The 17,103-nt window shown below is 38.8% G+C and overlaps 1 protein-coding gene across 1 annotated transcript in view; it reads left to right on the top strand.

Moving 5' to 3' along the window:
• Positions 1-1,625: 1,625 nt before the first annotated feature.
• Positions 1,626-17,103, top strand: part of LOC139716536 (astrocytic phosphoprotein PEA-15-like) — a 66,019-nt gene continuing 50,541 nt past the window's right edge. The window contains exon 1 of the mRNA XM_071628075.1: positions 1,626-1,763. The gene's annotated coding sequence lies outside the window, so the exon portion shown is untranslated. The remainder of the gene's footprint in view (positions 1,764-17,103) is intronic.

Below are 17,103 nucleotides of genomic sequence, written 5' to 3'. Positions count from 1 at the left end.
TTCTTTGAGTATTCAATTTCATTTCATGTCATTCCTTTTAGATTTTATTTCATTCAATTTAGAGAGAAATTCATTCGATTTTAATAACGACTCAAAGTTGGCATTCAATTTCGCGCCAGCTGGATAGACGTTCAAATTCGTGCCAAATACCAGTTTCAATTTCATTTTTATAGGAACACAACTTCGTGCTTTGAACGTTCGAATTCAATCAACATACACAACTTCTACAGGCCTTTTTTTCACTGTCATACGATTGGATGACTCAATTTCATTTTCATTTCAAAGTCTCATCACTGGTGGATGTATTTCTTTCCTGTCGACCTTTCTGTCACTTTCAATTAATTCCTAACAGTATGGACGTAACTTTTAGGAAAGAGCCATATCTCAGAATTTTATATCTTGTCGGTCCTACGTCCAAATCCATATTGATCCATTTTGATTCAATTCCTTAGTTCCCCGTGTCCATATCATAAGCTGCCGCAATCGGATCAGCTGTAGATAGACCTATTTCACCAAAGGATTGTATATCGCCAGTTTTGCTGGTTGTCAAGGTCATGCTTCATCCAATAATTCTGTCCGTATTCAAGATGTTTACGCATACTCTGTAATGTAGCAGCGGCTAAAATCGTGTATGAATAAAATTTAAATGTATGTGTTTGAAAGTGGGGTTATACGAGTTATTTCATGATATATTACGTTTGTATATTCAAACAGCTGAATAACTACAAAGAAGAAAAGTAGCAACGAAAAAGACTGCCCATACTTATTGTTTGCCTTATCGTAAAGTTGAATTCCTTAACGCTCTCCACGGCGGTGCTGATGCGAATTTGAATGCGTTGCACTTTAATTTGAATGCCCTTTTTACACCTTTGTGTCTGAAATTCATGAAATCGCATGCTGATGAAATTAAATTGAATGAACTAGTTACCTTTTTGAATGTCGATCTCGGCGATCATTCAAATTCATATCAGGTAAAATGGGGAATGTGAAAAAAGTTAATTATCTTGAAGTATTTTGCTATTTTGAGACAAAAAACCCCCCAAATGATAAGATTGGAGGTGTATAGGACAATCTAGAGGGAAACTGACGTCCCACTCAGTCTAATGACTCTCCAATACCAAAACTCCAAGGCCAGTTTTCTCGGCTTTTTAGTTATTCTAGGAGGCAGATACAGACAGGCCATGTCATCGCAACATTGCCGTAATAGGAGCAGGAGGAGGAGCAGGAACAAGTACCAAGTGATAAAGAACTTTCACCAAGATATTGGCCAGGCAACGTCGCTGTGTCCTTATATAGTCGCCTTAATGTCTCCAGAATGTCACGAAGAAGCCAGAGCGGAGATGTCGTGGAAATCTGACGTCGCGGAGACCTATAAGGAGACTGAAAAAGGCTCCTGGAGGAATCAAACGTGTTTGAATTTCCCCCGCTATTCCCTGGTCCCCGGGGACGACCAGTTTAGTCTACTGTAGGAGACGTCGTCGCGGAAACTATCTGGAGAGACAGATCTCCGTTTTCAAGTCAACACAATAATGACTGAACAGAGTTTAGGAAGTGAGACTAGCCACGCACCGTGCTGGCTTGCATGCTTGCACTCCGCGGCCGCCCGTCCGTCTGTTGGGACGTTCAACGAGAGGCGCTGGCCATAAAATAGAGACAGCACTTTTGCAGGGTAGCCACACTTGGTCGGGCAAAGGATACGGGAAGGAACTCACGACAAGTATTCCTCTCGTTTGTCTGCGTGTCCTGGTATATACCACGAGCAGGTGAGTACATTAACATACGTTTTGTTGTTGTTGTTGTTGTTGTTGTGGTTCTTTCTCCCTTCGTTCTTGTAACACTCGAGTATAATAATATTAATGCCTCCATTGCCCCGCGACAGCAGGCGTGTCCACTGCATTCACGAATGTTAGCTGACACGCCTTGTCTTTACACCTGCCCCACACATCGCAAGCATTTCCAGAAAGTAGTCTATATGCTGGTTTCTGGCTGCCGTTGTAAACCATGATACATCTGTATGGGTATTGTGTTTATATATATCTTGTGTGTGTGTGTGTGTGTGTGTGTGTGTTTATTTGTTTGTTTGTTTGTCTTTAATTTGCACATAAATGCGTTCATGATAGACTTACTTATTGCTGTCAGCATAAAAAATGTTTCTATATCTTCTCAAGATAGAGGTTGATATGGAATTTATATATATATATATATATATATATACAAGGGCGTACCGAGGGGGGGGGGGGGGGGGGGGTGTTTTGGGTGTTCAAACACCCCCCTTTGCCAAAAGGGGGGTGTTTAAGGTGTTCAAACACCCCCCTTGGGCAAGAGGGAGGTGTTTGAGCTATTCAACACCCCTCTTCAGCAATGCTTAGATGTTGACAAATGAAACAAAAGCTGTCTTTACCGCTTTTATTTCCGTTTTGAATTCCGCATTTCCTTTCTTTTGCGTTCATTTTTTTCTTTCTCTCTTCCTTGTTTTAATGTTTGTGTGGATGATGATACATTATGGAGTTACATAATATCATACGCACTAAAGAACTCGTGTACAGTACGTGTTAATACTACGTTACTGCACCGCGCGCGAAGCTGACGCGCAAACAGAAAACCAAATTAAACAAGATAAAAACAAAACATGAATTCCATGTTTTGTAACGCTGAAATATACAAATTTTCGGCTCGCTCGCTGCGCCCGCTCGCCAAAATTTATCCAAAAAAAAGAAGAAGAACAAAACGTAATGATGACGTGGAAATATAAAAATTTCGGGTCACTCACTCGTAGTAATTTAGAGTATTTTTCCAAGTCCTTAGTTTGTTGGCATAAATCGTTATCTATGAAGCCGTCACTATCCCATCTTGATTAGAATTGTAAGATTTAATAACCAAAAAATGACAAGAATTCCATGTTTTGTAAGGTGAAATACAAAAATTGTCGGCTCGCTCGCTGCGCTCGCTCGCCAAAATTTATCAAAATTTATCAGATTTTATATCACCTTCAAAAAAAAAAAAACCTTTTAAGTGCTCGAAAAAGCACATCAAGTGGACTTTTTTAAAGTCCCTACCGGGATGGGATTGGGGTTGAACACTGTTGGTATAAATCGTTATCTAAAAGACCGTCACTATATCTTGATTAGAATTGTCATTCGAAGATTTAATAACCAAAAATGACAAGAATTCCATGTTTTGTAAGGTGAAATACAAAAATTGTCGGCTCGCTCGCTGCGCTCGCTCGCCAAAATTTATCAAAATTTATCAGATTTTATATCACCCTCAAAAAAAAAAACCTTTTAAGTGCTCGAAAAAGCACATCAAGTGGACTTTTTTAAAGTCCCTGCCGGGATGGGATTGGGGTTGAACACTGTTGGTATAAATCGTTATCTATAAGACCGTCACTATATCTTGATTAGAATTGTCATTCGAAGATTTAATAACCAAAAATGACAAGAATTCCATGTTTTGTAAGCTGAAATACAAAAATTTTCGGCTCGCTCGCTGCACTCGCTCGCCAAAATTCTTCAATATCTATTACATTTAAAACACCCTCAAAAAGACCCCTTCTATAAGTACTTGAAAAAGCACATCATGTGGACTTTTTTTAAGTCCCTACCGGGATGGGGTTGGACACTGTTGGAACAAATCGTTATCTATAAGGCCGTCACTATGATTAGAATTGTAATTTGAAGATTTAACAACCAAAAATGACAAGAATTCCATGTTATGTATATAAAGCTGAAATATAAAAATTTTCGGCTCGCTTGCTGCGCTCGCTCGCCAAAATATATCAAAATTTAGGGTTGCCTATTTATACATTTAAATCACCCTCAAAAGACCCCTCTTAAATTTATCAGATTTTATATCACCCTCAAAAAAAAAAAAAAACCTTTTAAGTGCTCGAAAAAGCATATCAAGTGGACTTTCGCTCGCATTTAATCGTTATGCCATTCTCCTGATGTTACTGCCAGCAACTGCCAGCAGTTGCACCCGGTGCGCCCCCTCCCCTTAATTTCTAAAGCGAAAAAATATAGCTGCCAACGGCAGTTTGGGGACTTAAAATGTCAAAATTTTCAAGCTCGCTCGCTTCGCTCGCTCGCATTTAATCGTTATGCCATTCTCCTGATGTTACTGCCAGCAACTGCCAGCAGTTGCACCCGGTGCAACCCCCTTAATGTCCAAATCAAATATATATATATATATATATATATATATATACATATATTATTATACATAGCTACAAACGGCAGTTTGGGGACTGTAAAATGTCAAAATTTTCAAGCTCGCTGGTCATACCTCCCCCAATCATGAACATAAACCGACACCCTTGACGACCAGTGGCGGATCCAGGGGGCGCACCGGGCGCCCCCTCCCTCCAATGCGAAAATATATATATATATACATGTAGCCACAAACGACAGTTTTTGGACGGTAAAATGTCAAAATTTTAAAGCTCGCTCGCTTCCCTCGCTCGCGTTTAACCGTTATATTCCATTCTCCTGATGTTACTGCCAGTAATTGCCAGCAGTTGCGCCCGGTGCGCCCCCCCCCCCCCCCTCCGAATTTCCAAAGCGAAAAAATATAGCTACAAACGGCAGTTTGGGGACTGTAAAAATGTCAAAATTTTCAAGCTCGCTCGCTTCGCTCGCTCGCATTTAATCGTTATGCAATTCTCCTGATGTTGCTGTCAGTAATTGCCAGCAGTTGCGCCCGGTGCGCCCCCTCCCCTTAATTTCCAAAGCGAAAAAATATAGCTACAAACGGCAGTTTTGGGAATGTAAAATGTCAAAATTTTCAAGCTCGCTCGCTTTGCTCGTTCGCATTTTATCGTTATGCAATTCTCCTGATGTTGCTATCAAATTGCCAGCAATTGCGCCCGGTGCGCCCCCTCCCCTTAATTTCTAAGGCGAAAAAATATAGCGACAAACGGCAGTTTTGGGACTGTAAAATGTCAAAATTTTCGAGCTCGCTCGCTTCGCTCGCTCTCATTTAATCGTTATGCAATTCTCCTTATGTTGCTGTCAGTAATTACCAGCAGTTGTGCCCGGTGCGCCCCCTCCCCTTAATTTCTAAAGCGAAAAAATATAGCTGCCAACGGCAGTTTGGGGACTTAAAATGTCAAAATTTTCAAGCTCGCTCGCTTCGCTCGCTCGCATTTAATCGTTATGCCATTCTCCTGATGTTACTGCCAGCAACTGCCAGCAGTTGCACCCGGTGCAACCCCCTTAATGTCCAAATCAAATATATATATATATATATATATATATATATACATATATTATTATACGTAGCTACAAACGGCAGTTTGGGGACTGTAAAATATCAAAATTTTCAAGCTCGCTTGCTTCGCTCGGTCGCATTTAATCGTTATGCAATTCTCCTGATGTTGCTGTCAGTAATTGCCAGCAGTTGCGCCCGGTGCGCCCCTCCCATTAATTTCTAAAGCGAGTATAGCTACAAACGGCAGTTTGAGGACTGTAAAATGTCAAAATTTTCAAGCTCGCTCGCTTCGTTCGCTCGCATTTAATCGTTATGCAATTCTCCTGATGTTGCTGTCAGCAATTGCCAGCAGTTGCGCCCGGTGCGCCCCTCCCCTTAATTTCCAAAGCGAAAAAATATAGCTACAAAGGGCAGTTTTGGGACTGTAAAATGTCAAAAATTTTAAGCTCGCTCGCTTCGCTCGCTCGCATTTTATCGTTATGCAATTCTCCTGATGTTGCTGTCAGTAATTGCCAGCAGTTGCGCCCGGTGCTTCCCCTCCCCTTAATTTCTAAGGCGAAAAAATATAGCTACAAACGGCAGTTTTGGGACTGTAAAATGTCAAAATTTTCAAGCTCGCTCGCTTCGCTCGCTCGCATATGCAATTCTCCTGATGTTGCTGTCAGTAATTACCAGCAGTTGCGCCCAGTGCGCCCCCTCCCCTTAATTTCTAAAGCAAAAAAATAATAGCTGCCAACGGCAGTTTGGGGACTTAAAATGTCAAAATTTTCAAGCTCGCTCGCTTCGCTCGCTCGCATTTAATCGTTATGCCATTCTCCTGATGTTACTGCCAGCAACTGCCAGCAGTTGCACCCGGTGCAACCCCCTTAATTTCCAAAGCAAATATATATATATATATATATATATATATATACATATATTATTATACATAGCTACAAACGGCAGTTTGGGGACTGTAAAATATCAAAATTTTCAAGCTCTCTCGCTCCGCTCGCTCGCATTTAATTGTACAATTATGCAATTCTGATGTTGCTTCCGGCCATGAGGTGCGCCCCCCCATGTCTTGACCCACGGTACGCCACTGAACACCCCCCTCTAAAAAATCCTGGGTACGCCTATGTATATATATATATAATTATATACATATATAATTATATATATGTGTATATATATATATATATTATGTGCGTAATATCTTCAGTTTAGTCACAGGATTTGCTATATTTATGTGGCTGTCAGATTAGTACCACGTGACATTCATTGATTTCTTATAGTTCTTGGGCATGATGCATACTTTTTTTTATCCTTGCATGGGAAATTCCGTGTTAACAGATAATTATTATGGATTATAACAACTTTTTTATCTTATGTTGTATAAACACACTTAATTTTCTATAACCAAATGGTATGTATATATGCGTTTAACTGCACTATTGGTACCATTATACACTCTAAATGCAAATGTTATTTCACCTCGGATTTCGGCTTCGGATTAGGCTTAGTAAATACTATCTATTATGCATTTAATCTAATATAGCGCATTCAAGTTGATAATAGGCCTATACATACTCTGTCGTTGTGAGTCAGTTTGTGAGTTGCTTGTCCTGATTGTTCTCACAGAAAAGGGTTATATCTTTAACAGGCGTTATAGGTTGTGCACACTTTCTCCTTTTTTTTTTAATGAAGAAGACACAATGACCAGATACATGTATTGCGAGCTGTCCACAATATGTCAAAATTTCCTAAAGACACGGTTGATCTTCATCACGTCATTACGTGTCATGTTAATCATCTATGTAGTAATATTCGACATAATACGCCTGGTGATGACCTCATTGGGTTGTATTTTGCTGTTTCTTTTTCTACTTTTTCGGTGGGGGAGGGGGAGTATATTGCCTTCCAGATACAAAGTTGTGATTGTGTCGGTAATATCTTTTATAATTTTTTTTTTAAAATCATACCTGAAATTCCTTGTCCCGATGGGGGTACTGAGTGATGGTTCTCTTCTGAATAGGGACGTGCAGGCTGTACAGTGAAAGTATACAGTTAGGAACCGTACGGACACGCATGCTTGATCACGCGCGCCGAGCGTCCGCGCCCAGTCATGCTTGATCAATAAACACCCATCCTCAATCTTACTGGCATAATGCATACGGGCTAATAGGGGATTTTCGCACAATGACTATATTTGATTATATTTGGCCCACAGAAACTCGCCCACATTGTATTGATAATATGGAATAAAAATAACTATTAGCCGTTGTTTCGAGGGACCCTATATCCCGGGACTCTAACGCAGGTTACAACAGTGTCTTCACATCTCAATGTCAGTATTTCAATCTCAGTATAACATAAACACGATGTAAACTTTTGGTTAAAAACACAGAAAAAAAAAGAACTAGAGTAAGAACCAAGTTGCACAAAACAATAACAAACAAACAAACAAACAAACAAACAAACAAACGATTGTGGCTTGGTAGGAACATTGAATGTAAGATACTGCGCGGTAGACTATTATCTTTATATAATACAGTAAAAATCCCGCAAAGAGAATGATCAGCATATAGGACGATATCCTCGAACGGATTGCTGTATCAGTCGCACCGGCATAGGCCTATAAGATGTAGAATATTAATCCAAAGTTCCAATATCGCAACTGAGATGATTTAAAACGAATAAACTACTCACTTGAAAGGAATGATTTATCTTGTTGTTGTTGTTGTTGTCCAGTACTGTTCACTGGTTGACATTTTCACAGAGTATCAGCCATACACGTAGTTCATAATATAGAAGTCAATGACATTGTATTCGTTTTACAGTGAATCAATCAATCATCGAGACATGTAGTGCCTTTGCACATTCAACACATCATGCATTCAAGATTGATACACTGCAAAAAGTCCGGTGTTAAATAGTGAACACCGAGCTGGTGTTAAATTTTCGGTGCTCATTTATGGTGTTAAATTAACACCTCCGGGTGTCATTTCTAAATATAAAACTGTTTTTTGAAGAGTTTCTTAGTAACTGCACTTCTTGTTGATTTCTAATTTAAACAAGACGATCAAGAATTTTACATTAAAATACTAGATTTTTGAAAAAATGTGAAAATAAATTTACACCACAGTAACACCAGCTGGTGTGGTCTCTTATTGAAGCTGGACGGGTGTTAAACCATTGATATTAACACCAACAAATATCAAATCAACACCATGTGGTGTCAATTTTGAATTAACACCAGTACAGTGTCAAAATAACACCAGGTACAGTGTCAAATTAACACCACGAAGTGTCAGGTGAACACTTTTCAACACCATCACAGTGCATTTTCTACACCTGTGGGTGTGGTCCTCTATTGAAGTTTGATCGGTGTTAGATTTAAACCCATGGTGTTAAATCTAACACCGATGTTTTTACAGTGTACTATAGGCCTTACCTTATCATACTTAAGTCACATAAAATACAGCAGTTATCCATATCATCACAGTTTACGTCAATTATTCTTCCAAAATTAAATGACAAAAGTATCAACAGTCAATTATTTCAGTTCATTTGAATTATTGTAACTCATAGATATTATCATAAAAAGTCAATATATATAGAGGAGGACCTCTAAAAGAGGCTTGATATAATACAACTTTAACAAAAAAATCCTTCAATCGTAAAGGAGATATTGCATGGACAAATATTCAACACTTTGATGTCAAATCATTTTGGAGGGGGGGGGGGGGTGAAAATAATGTTTAATCCTCTAGGTTTTGCTAGACTAAGAATCCACGTTGTGGCATCATTATCTTCAAAGTAAGCATTATTTATGTTTTCGTTAACATGCATGATTGATATACTGTTAAAATCGCCTTTTAGGACATGGACCATTCTGTGTGCCCTTATACTTTTGTAATTACGCGTCTTCGCTCTTTCTATAGTATACATGGGGAACAAAACTTTTGGGGTTTGCATATTCTATACTCACAACTTAAATCTGTTGAATCTCACGAGTTCACCTCATATCTTTGATTGCATGCTGAGGCATTGGTAAACACTGGGAACAATCACTACTGAAAATAATTATAATCATGTTTACAGATCATTTCATCGGATTGAACGTGCATTCTTTCTCACCTGTTATACGCAATGATACGATGTAACGTGAAAGTCTGTAGATATCCTCCCTTATGCCGCTGATCTAGAATGCTGCTAAGGCATTATAGAAGTAGAATTTCGCTCATTAGAATGTCTTCCCACATCTTCGAGGGTAGGAACCCTAGGAGTGTCGCCAGCACACGCCCCTGGGGAGATCCAGGGCCCTTTTGTGGGAAGGACCCTGGGAAAAGCGTTGTATATGGAGTTTTACACTCTGTTTTGTGAAAAATCGCAGTTAAACCCAAACTCAACGCGGACTAGTGTGAAATATGACGGAGGTTTTCGTAGCGAAATGATCTAGGCTTATTGAGTATATTCCAAACCGGAAGAGAGATGATGTCGGAATCACTGAAGACTTTTCTTTGTGATTAATGAATTCTATCTTTATTCAAATTAATGAAATTCTTGCATCGAGTTGTTTTCATTGCAACTGATTAACAAATTTCCCTACATAGTCATGTATGTAAATAAGCACAGAATTAATCTGTGCCTATTAGTAGTTATGATTTTAGAAAAAAAAATAATGGGCATACATACTTGGACCGGATTCGAACCTACGACCTAACTGAACAGGCGTCTTATCCAATAGACCACCAAGCTTCGATTTATGTCTTCGAGGAATAGTTCGACCGATATCCATGAAACCACTGTACTGTGTAAGCGAGACTAAGAGACTTATTATAAACCAGTGTTGCTCAAAATGCACGTCATGTCTAATGTTGATCTCTCCCCTCCCCCCCCCCTCTCTCTGTCTCCCCTGTTAAAATTAACCGATAGGGATTTTGGTACAAAATGCAAAAACAGATATCTACTTTTATCATTGTGAGAAATTTGAAATCAAAGCTACTGAAAAACAAAGAAAATAATCAAAATAAATAGGCCCTATATTGTTAATATCCAAAATATTTCTGGTTGTGATAATGGGTGCAGTATTTTTGAAAAGGTTTATTTTTATTTGTGTGTTGATGACCCTAATCTTTGCAAATGGCGTTTATCTGGGGTTTTTTTTTTTTTTTTTGCATTCAAAGTCTTCATATTGTTTTGTACACATAATGTGTATATGCACAATAACGCGTGTGTGTGGTCTGATAGGTTTTGCGTGAAAAATCTACATCAAAGCGTATCTGTATAAAGGGCAATGATTTTGATCCTTAATATTGGGCTTTCTTATGAGATGTATTTTGTTGTTGTTGTTGAATCACCGTGCTCTGTATGGTTTGCAAAGAGAGAAAAAATGAATAAAAAGAAGAAAAAAAAGTCAGTCACATCAAGAAATTGAGATCATTTATAAGAGCGGTTCCTTTAAAAAATGCAATTCTGATAATAATATTCTTTAATTTGCACGATTTGTGAGTTATGTATTTTACTCTATTATAGTTGTTAGGAACACCATCGATGAAGAGTTACAATAAAATACATAGATTTATACAGCACTGTATTTCTTAAACGGACAACATTAATGCAATTAATTATATAACAATTTTAAAGAGAAACCTAAAAAACAAAAAACAAACAAACAAAAAAACATATCTGCAACAGCTTTTACTGTAAGCATCGACACTACAAACTACTGACCGGGGACTGGTAATACATAAATGTTTGTATTTAACCTTTATTTGCTTAATAAGTATGTTGCATGTGACAATAGACTCTGTTTCCCCATAAAGTGTTTTAAAGGTACTTACCAATCTGTATAGAAAGGTGGACATAATTCTTCCGTTTTATTGAACAAAATGTTCGTTTAAGTTTCAGAAAAGAAAAAAAAAAAAACGTTTACCTGCGGTAGGTAACATTTCCAGAGATTAATAACATATTATCAATCCTACAGTATAGCATTAGTGGGGGGTTTCCTCAGTTGAAATATGTCACAAAATGACGGAAGTGTGGACCGTCATAGAAGAAGAATTATGTGTACTAAATTTATCCAAAGACAACTTTGTGGCTAGGGAAGACGGCCAATGCGTGATTCCAGAAATTATGTCCTCTTCTTGCCATGACTAAAACGCTCACTTTATCCTCTATCGCGAAAGAAAAAAGTTTGCAGACAGAAGCTGCTCTAAATGGAGGAATGAAAAAAAAAAAAAAAAACTCAGTAAAATCAGGCGATGGTTTGCTCGAAAGCTTTTAACAGCAAAACCACAGCGTAGAAAAATGTGTTCCCCGCTGTTTAACCATTTTTTCTTACTTTGCAATTCAAGCAAAATTGCCCCCAGAGGCTGCTGCAGTTATATGAACTAAAATAAATGTCATGGGTATAATACTGACGACGGTGGTTATGTAACAAAAAACGTCCCATTACGCCCACATTAATCTCTTCAAGAGAAGTATAAAAGTGAGCTACCCATTTGTCACTGCTAATGTTTCTGTCACTGCTAATCCCTACCGCACATTAGTGCGATGTGGAGAGATTTGGACTTTACGTTTTGCTCTCCCTTCATTTTAGCAAATCTTTTGCAAATATTGGAAATTCGAAGATCAGGACATGCCTTTTTTGTCTTTTTTTTCAAGAGTGTCAACCTGGACGTAATAGTGCATGCACATATCTATGAATTACGAATACGTAACATTTTACGTGTAACAGAAAAAAAAAGAAAAGAAAAGAAAAAGAAACTGCAAAGGTGAAAAGAGAAATGCAAGGTGCACAAGAGATCATTCATGCAGGAATTTTAAGCTTGTCTTTTAATTTACGGGAAAAAATCATTCTAAGTTCTTAAATACCTTGTAAATTGGACATAGGCCCTACACATTCAATATGTTTTCCGCTACTTTGAAGTACAATGTTCTGATCACAGTTTTATACACCGGCATGGTAGTCGGGAAGCCACGGTAGAAAAGGAATTTAAAGAGGCACGTTTTTTGCCAATCAGCATTGTGTGTGTGTGTGTGTGTGTGTGTGTGTGTGTCATACTATCATACCATTTATCACAGAATATTAATGAATATGTAACACTGAGGAATATGGGAAATCGACTCTTGCGCTATAATCACATTGATTCAAGCGTAAGAGATCACAAAATATTATTCTGGCTAACGGAATTCTTTATAGGAAACATGCCATGATCTCATAAAGGCTATATGCACGAGCTAAATTCCTTCCAACGTACGAGCTCTATAATTTTAGTCTCAAATTTAGTCATTTATACCCATGGTATAATGTACGTGTGTGCGTAAAACTGTAACAAAATTGCAAAAATTTCAAGTTACAAATCTAGTCATATCTGTGACAAGAGAAAATGTGTAAAAGAGACGAAATCACATGTGGATGTGCAAAAAAAAAACAAAAAAAAAACCCAACAACAATAGCATTGGAATATTATCATTTGTCGCTGGTGCAAGTCACGGGTTCGACATCCACGAATCATACAGCTCACGAGTCATACAGCCCATGAGTTTGACACTAAGCAAACAAGGCCCACGAGACCGACACATTAAGCCCCATGTTGTAATGTCGAACTCGTGCGCTGTTTTCACCCAGTGTCGACCTCATGGACCTTATTTTCCTAGTGTCGAACTAATGGACTGTATGACTCGTGGGCTGCATGACTCAAGGACCTTTTTTTCAATGTCGAACTCGTGGGCTGTATGACTCGTGGGCTGCATGACTCAAGGACTTTTTTTTCAATGTCGAACTCATAGACTGTATGACTCGTGGGCTGCATGACTCAAGGACCTTTTTTCAATGTCGAACTCGTGGGCTGTATGACTCGTGGGCTGCATGACTCAAGGACCTTTTTTTCAATGTCGAACTCATGGACTGTATGACTCGTGTGCTGCATGACTCAAGGACTTTTTTTTTCAATGTCGAACTCGTGGGCTGTATGACTCGTGGGCTGCATGACTCTAGGACCTTTTTTTCAATGTCGAACTCGTGGGCTGTATGACTCGTTGGTGTTGTTCTCGTGTGATGACCCCAACCAAACTGCCTTGGGGAAAAGAAAAAATCATTGATCAATTAAAACTATACGGTTTTGCTTGCGAAGAGGAAGAGACTACCATCATAATCCAGTATGTCCAGCCGGAGAATTCAGCTTTATTCTCTGGATTTTAGAGATGGGCTGTCCATGTTCCCTTCGTAAGACTGCCACCGCCATCTTTCCCTTCCAGCTGTTTGCTCCTCTCCGTTCGATACTCTTCTTCTGCTACTCAGTACTTGATTTGAACAGAAATCCATACGATTTTTTTTTCCCGCAAGGGGGGGGGGGGGGTTCGAATGTTATGTCCACTTACTGCATCTTACATTGTTCCCATTGATATGGTGTGACTGATGAACGTTTGTATACTTGCCCCCAAGCATAATGTATACCTCACACATATCATACACACACGTGTATCACACATTCCCTGTAGAGACTCGCGCACACCAAGAACATATTTAATTGTACCTCCTTGGGTACACGCACGGACGCGCACAAGCATGAGTATACGTGTACTATATACAACTCATCTTTTTCTTACTCGTGATGCATACATCTCAGCGTGGAACTGCTCAGCAAATCCGAGTCCCGTCACTCAGTCAGAATTTAAATGTGTTGAGGCATACTAGTTCATCCTCTCCTCTTCCTCCTCCTCCTCCTGTTCCTCTTCCGTCTCCTCCACAGCTTCCCACAGCCCTATGATCCCCGGCTATGATCGTATAACCCTCCCAATGCAGGTCCTTCCCCCACCTCCTCCCCCCCCCCCGAAAACAAAAAATGAAATAAACTAGAGATTGTAATTTGTCATCACTGACAAATTAAGGTGATCCGATTTTTTTTTATCAATGATTCGAGTCCTGATCGCAATAGGCATGACCATACAAGTTTCATCTGTGTTTAGAGACAATGGCCGTGTGATGTTTGCATTCTCATTTAGCAAAGGGAGTCATATCTGCCATGTTAGGTACAAAATTCTGTATACACTATAACGAAAAAACAGCAACAAGTACATATGACCTTTGACCCACATTTGCACTCCCAAGATTGCATCTGATGAAATAGTGGTTATTTTGTGAAATGATTCTCGCGACATCGTCTATACGTGTGAAAAATATGGGAAAGATAGGACAGGTATTCACTAAGATACAGGATGAAACATTTATGACCTTTGACCCTAATTTACACACCCAAGATGTTGTCCGATCTAGTAGTTGTTATTTTATGAAATAATGTACGAGACATGAACTAAACATGTGCAAAATATGGGGGTGATAGGGCGTGTTTTTCTTGAGTTATTGCAAAGAAAGTTGCAGAAAGAAAGAAATATCTCAATACATAGAAGATAAGCTTTAATTTCAACCAAGATTTTTATCGTAATCCCGACATTGTATGAAAAAACGAAGGTATGAAAACGATAGCGCAAAGTCTCAGCTACAACATATTAAAACCTGGGAGAAATTCACTGAAGGGTAAGTGAGCTAGTGCTCGATAAAGACAATCATGTCAATTTTCACATAAAAAAAAACCCTCCCATAGAGATAACACGTCATAACGAAGATACAAAAAGAAGTACATATGACCTTTGACCTCAATTTGCACACCCAAGATGGCATCTGAGTAAAAAGTAGTTATTTTGTGAAATGATCCTTGTAACATAGTCCTTACGTGTGCAAAATATGGGAAAGATAGGACATGTATTCACTAAGATACAGGGTGAAACACTTATGACCTTTGACCCTAATTTACATACCCAAGATGGTGTCCGATCAAGTAGTTGTTATTTTATGAAATAATTCACGTGACATGAACTAAACATGTGCAAAATATGGAAGTGATAGGGCGTGTTTTTCTTGAGTTATTGCACAGAAAGTTGCAGAAAGAAAGAAATATTTCAATATATCGAAGATAAGCTTTAATTTCAAGCAAGTTTTTTGACGTGATCCCGACATCGTATGAAAAAACGAAGGGCACACTTACGATAGCCCAAAATCTCAGCTACAACATATTAAAATCTTGGAGAAATTCACCGAAGCATAAGTGAGCTAGTGCTCGATGAAGATAGTCATGTCAATTTTCATTTCCATAAAAATTGCACTCCCATAGAGATTACACGTAAACTGGTCAAATTTGATAAGGTTACTTTCAATCCATTTTTACGAAGTGATGCCGTCATCCAATCAAAATTTTGTAATTATACGACTGAAAGATGATTAAATAAGCTACATTATATTGAAATTTGGGTGAAAATTGGCAAAGGATAAGTGAGATACGCTCGATTAAACTTGAAATTTGATGACGTCATTTTGAAAATTTACTTTTTTTACTTTATTAAGAAATTTGATATCTTTTAATCATTTTGTCAGCATAGCCAGCCCATGAAATAACATGAACAACTCATCAGCTTTCAGAATATGCCAAGAAAAAGGGGGGTCACCGTTCATCCTGACGAGTTAAATCCGATTTAAAATTGACGGTTTTTTGGCATAGTTGCACTGCGTATCCCCATTGACGCACGCGCGGAATTTTGAGTTTGACGTGCCCGTATGACGTCATATTGAGTCAGATTGACTTGAAACTTGGTAGAAATATTCCTTGACATTTTGGACATCCGATCCGTGTGAAAAAACTGAAAATTTCTATTGCATATAAGCTGTGCGTGCGAATATGTGCGCGCGCGTACGCGTCCGTCCAATTTTTTCAATTTTTCAAAAAATGCTCCAAATGATCTGAAACGTATGCAAAAAAAATTTGAGCTCGATTTGAGCATACAAATATTTCAACGCGCGCGTACGCGCGCGTTTTAGGATAAATATGAATTTTGAGAACATGAGTAGAACCCGCTTGACTTGAAGTATATGTGACGTAAATTTCATTGAAAAATTCCATTCCATTAATGAGATATGCATGAAAATGTGTTTTCATATAATGACGTCATAGTGACGTCACGGTCGACTGATTACTATGATTTCACTTGATCTGTCGTCTTTGGGACATGATACATATATGGTATAAGTTTGACATTGATAGGCAATGCACTTTCTGAGCTAACTCTTGCACAACTTTTGCGGAGAAATAAAGAAATAAAGAAAGAAGAATAAAGAATCAGTACAGATACAGAAGGTGATCCGAGAGGATACTCGGATCACCTAATAAATGAATTTAAAAAAGAATCCGACTTTCCGCAAGAGTGTGAGACGAATGTGGAAACCTGAGAAGCCTCTGGGTGTGTAAGAGGTACAGTGGAGGTACACTGCCGCGCTGCGAAAACTGATTTTTGAAACCCGATGATTTAGCGTGCGACAAGATCTTCACGCGGTCGATGTTTCTTGGCGGCGCCAACACTCCTCACCGACAAGAGATGCGAGCTCCGTTTCCATGGCAACAACAACCCGAACGTGATGACTGCCTCCAGTGAGATATAGGGTTCGCGCGTGTAATGGAATAGTGAGATTTATTTTCTGTTTATTCCTACAAGAAATAATCACTCATTTTCAGTTTCCCTCCGATTCTATCAAAGCTCATCTGAAGCTGGCGTGGTTGTCGCCAGTGATGTGCTTTTCATTTTCCATTTTTTTTTCAATTTTTGACATTTATGAAGCTTCGCGTCTCCTAGCTCAAGGAATTTTAATTGTACAAATGATATAGGGGGAAAGGATAGGAAAGGTCGTTGGTATTCCATAGTCACGTGGAAAGGATTATTTTCGTCTGTAACTAAAGAAGACGCATTTATTTAATGTGGCATGAAGTAGACCTATACGTATTAGCACTGAACAGTGACATACTTTACGACCCCTCCGGAAAGCACAGCGTCATACAACGTGTACTCAGTGCATGTGGATACAGC

The sequence above is a fragment of the Diadema antillarum genome, unplaced genomic scaffold (genome assembly GCF_040938485.1).
Source record: "Diadema antillarum isolate AM-2024a unplaced genomic scaffold, OU_Dant_1.0 scf00000066, whole genome shotgun sequence".
Classification (NCBI taxonomy): domain Eukaryota; kingdom Metazoa; phylum Echinodermata; class Echinoidea; order Diadematoida; family Diadematidae; genus Diadema; species Diadema antillarum.
This window is presented reverse-complemented; position numbering and strand designations above follow the sequence as displayed.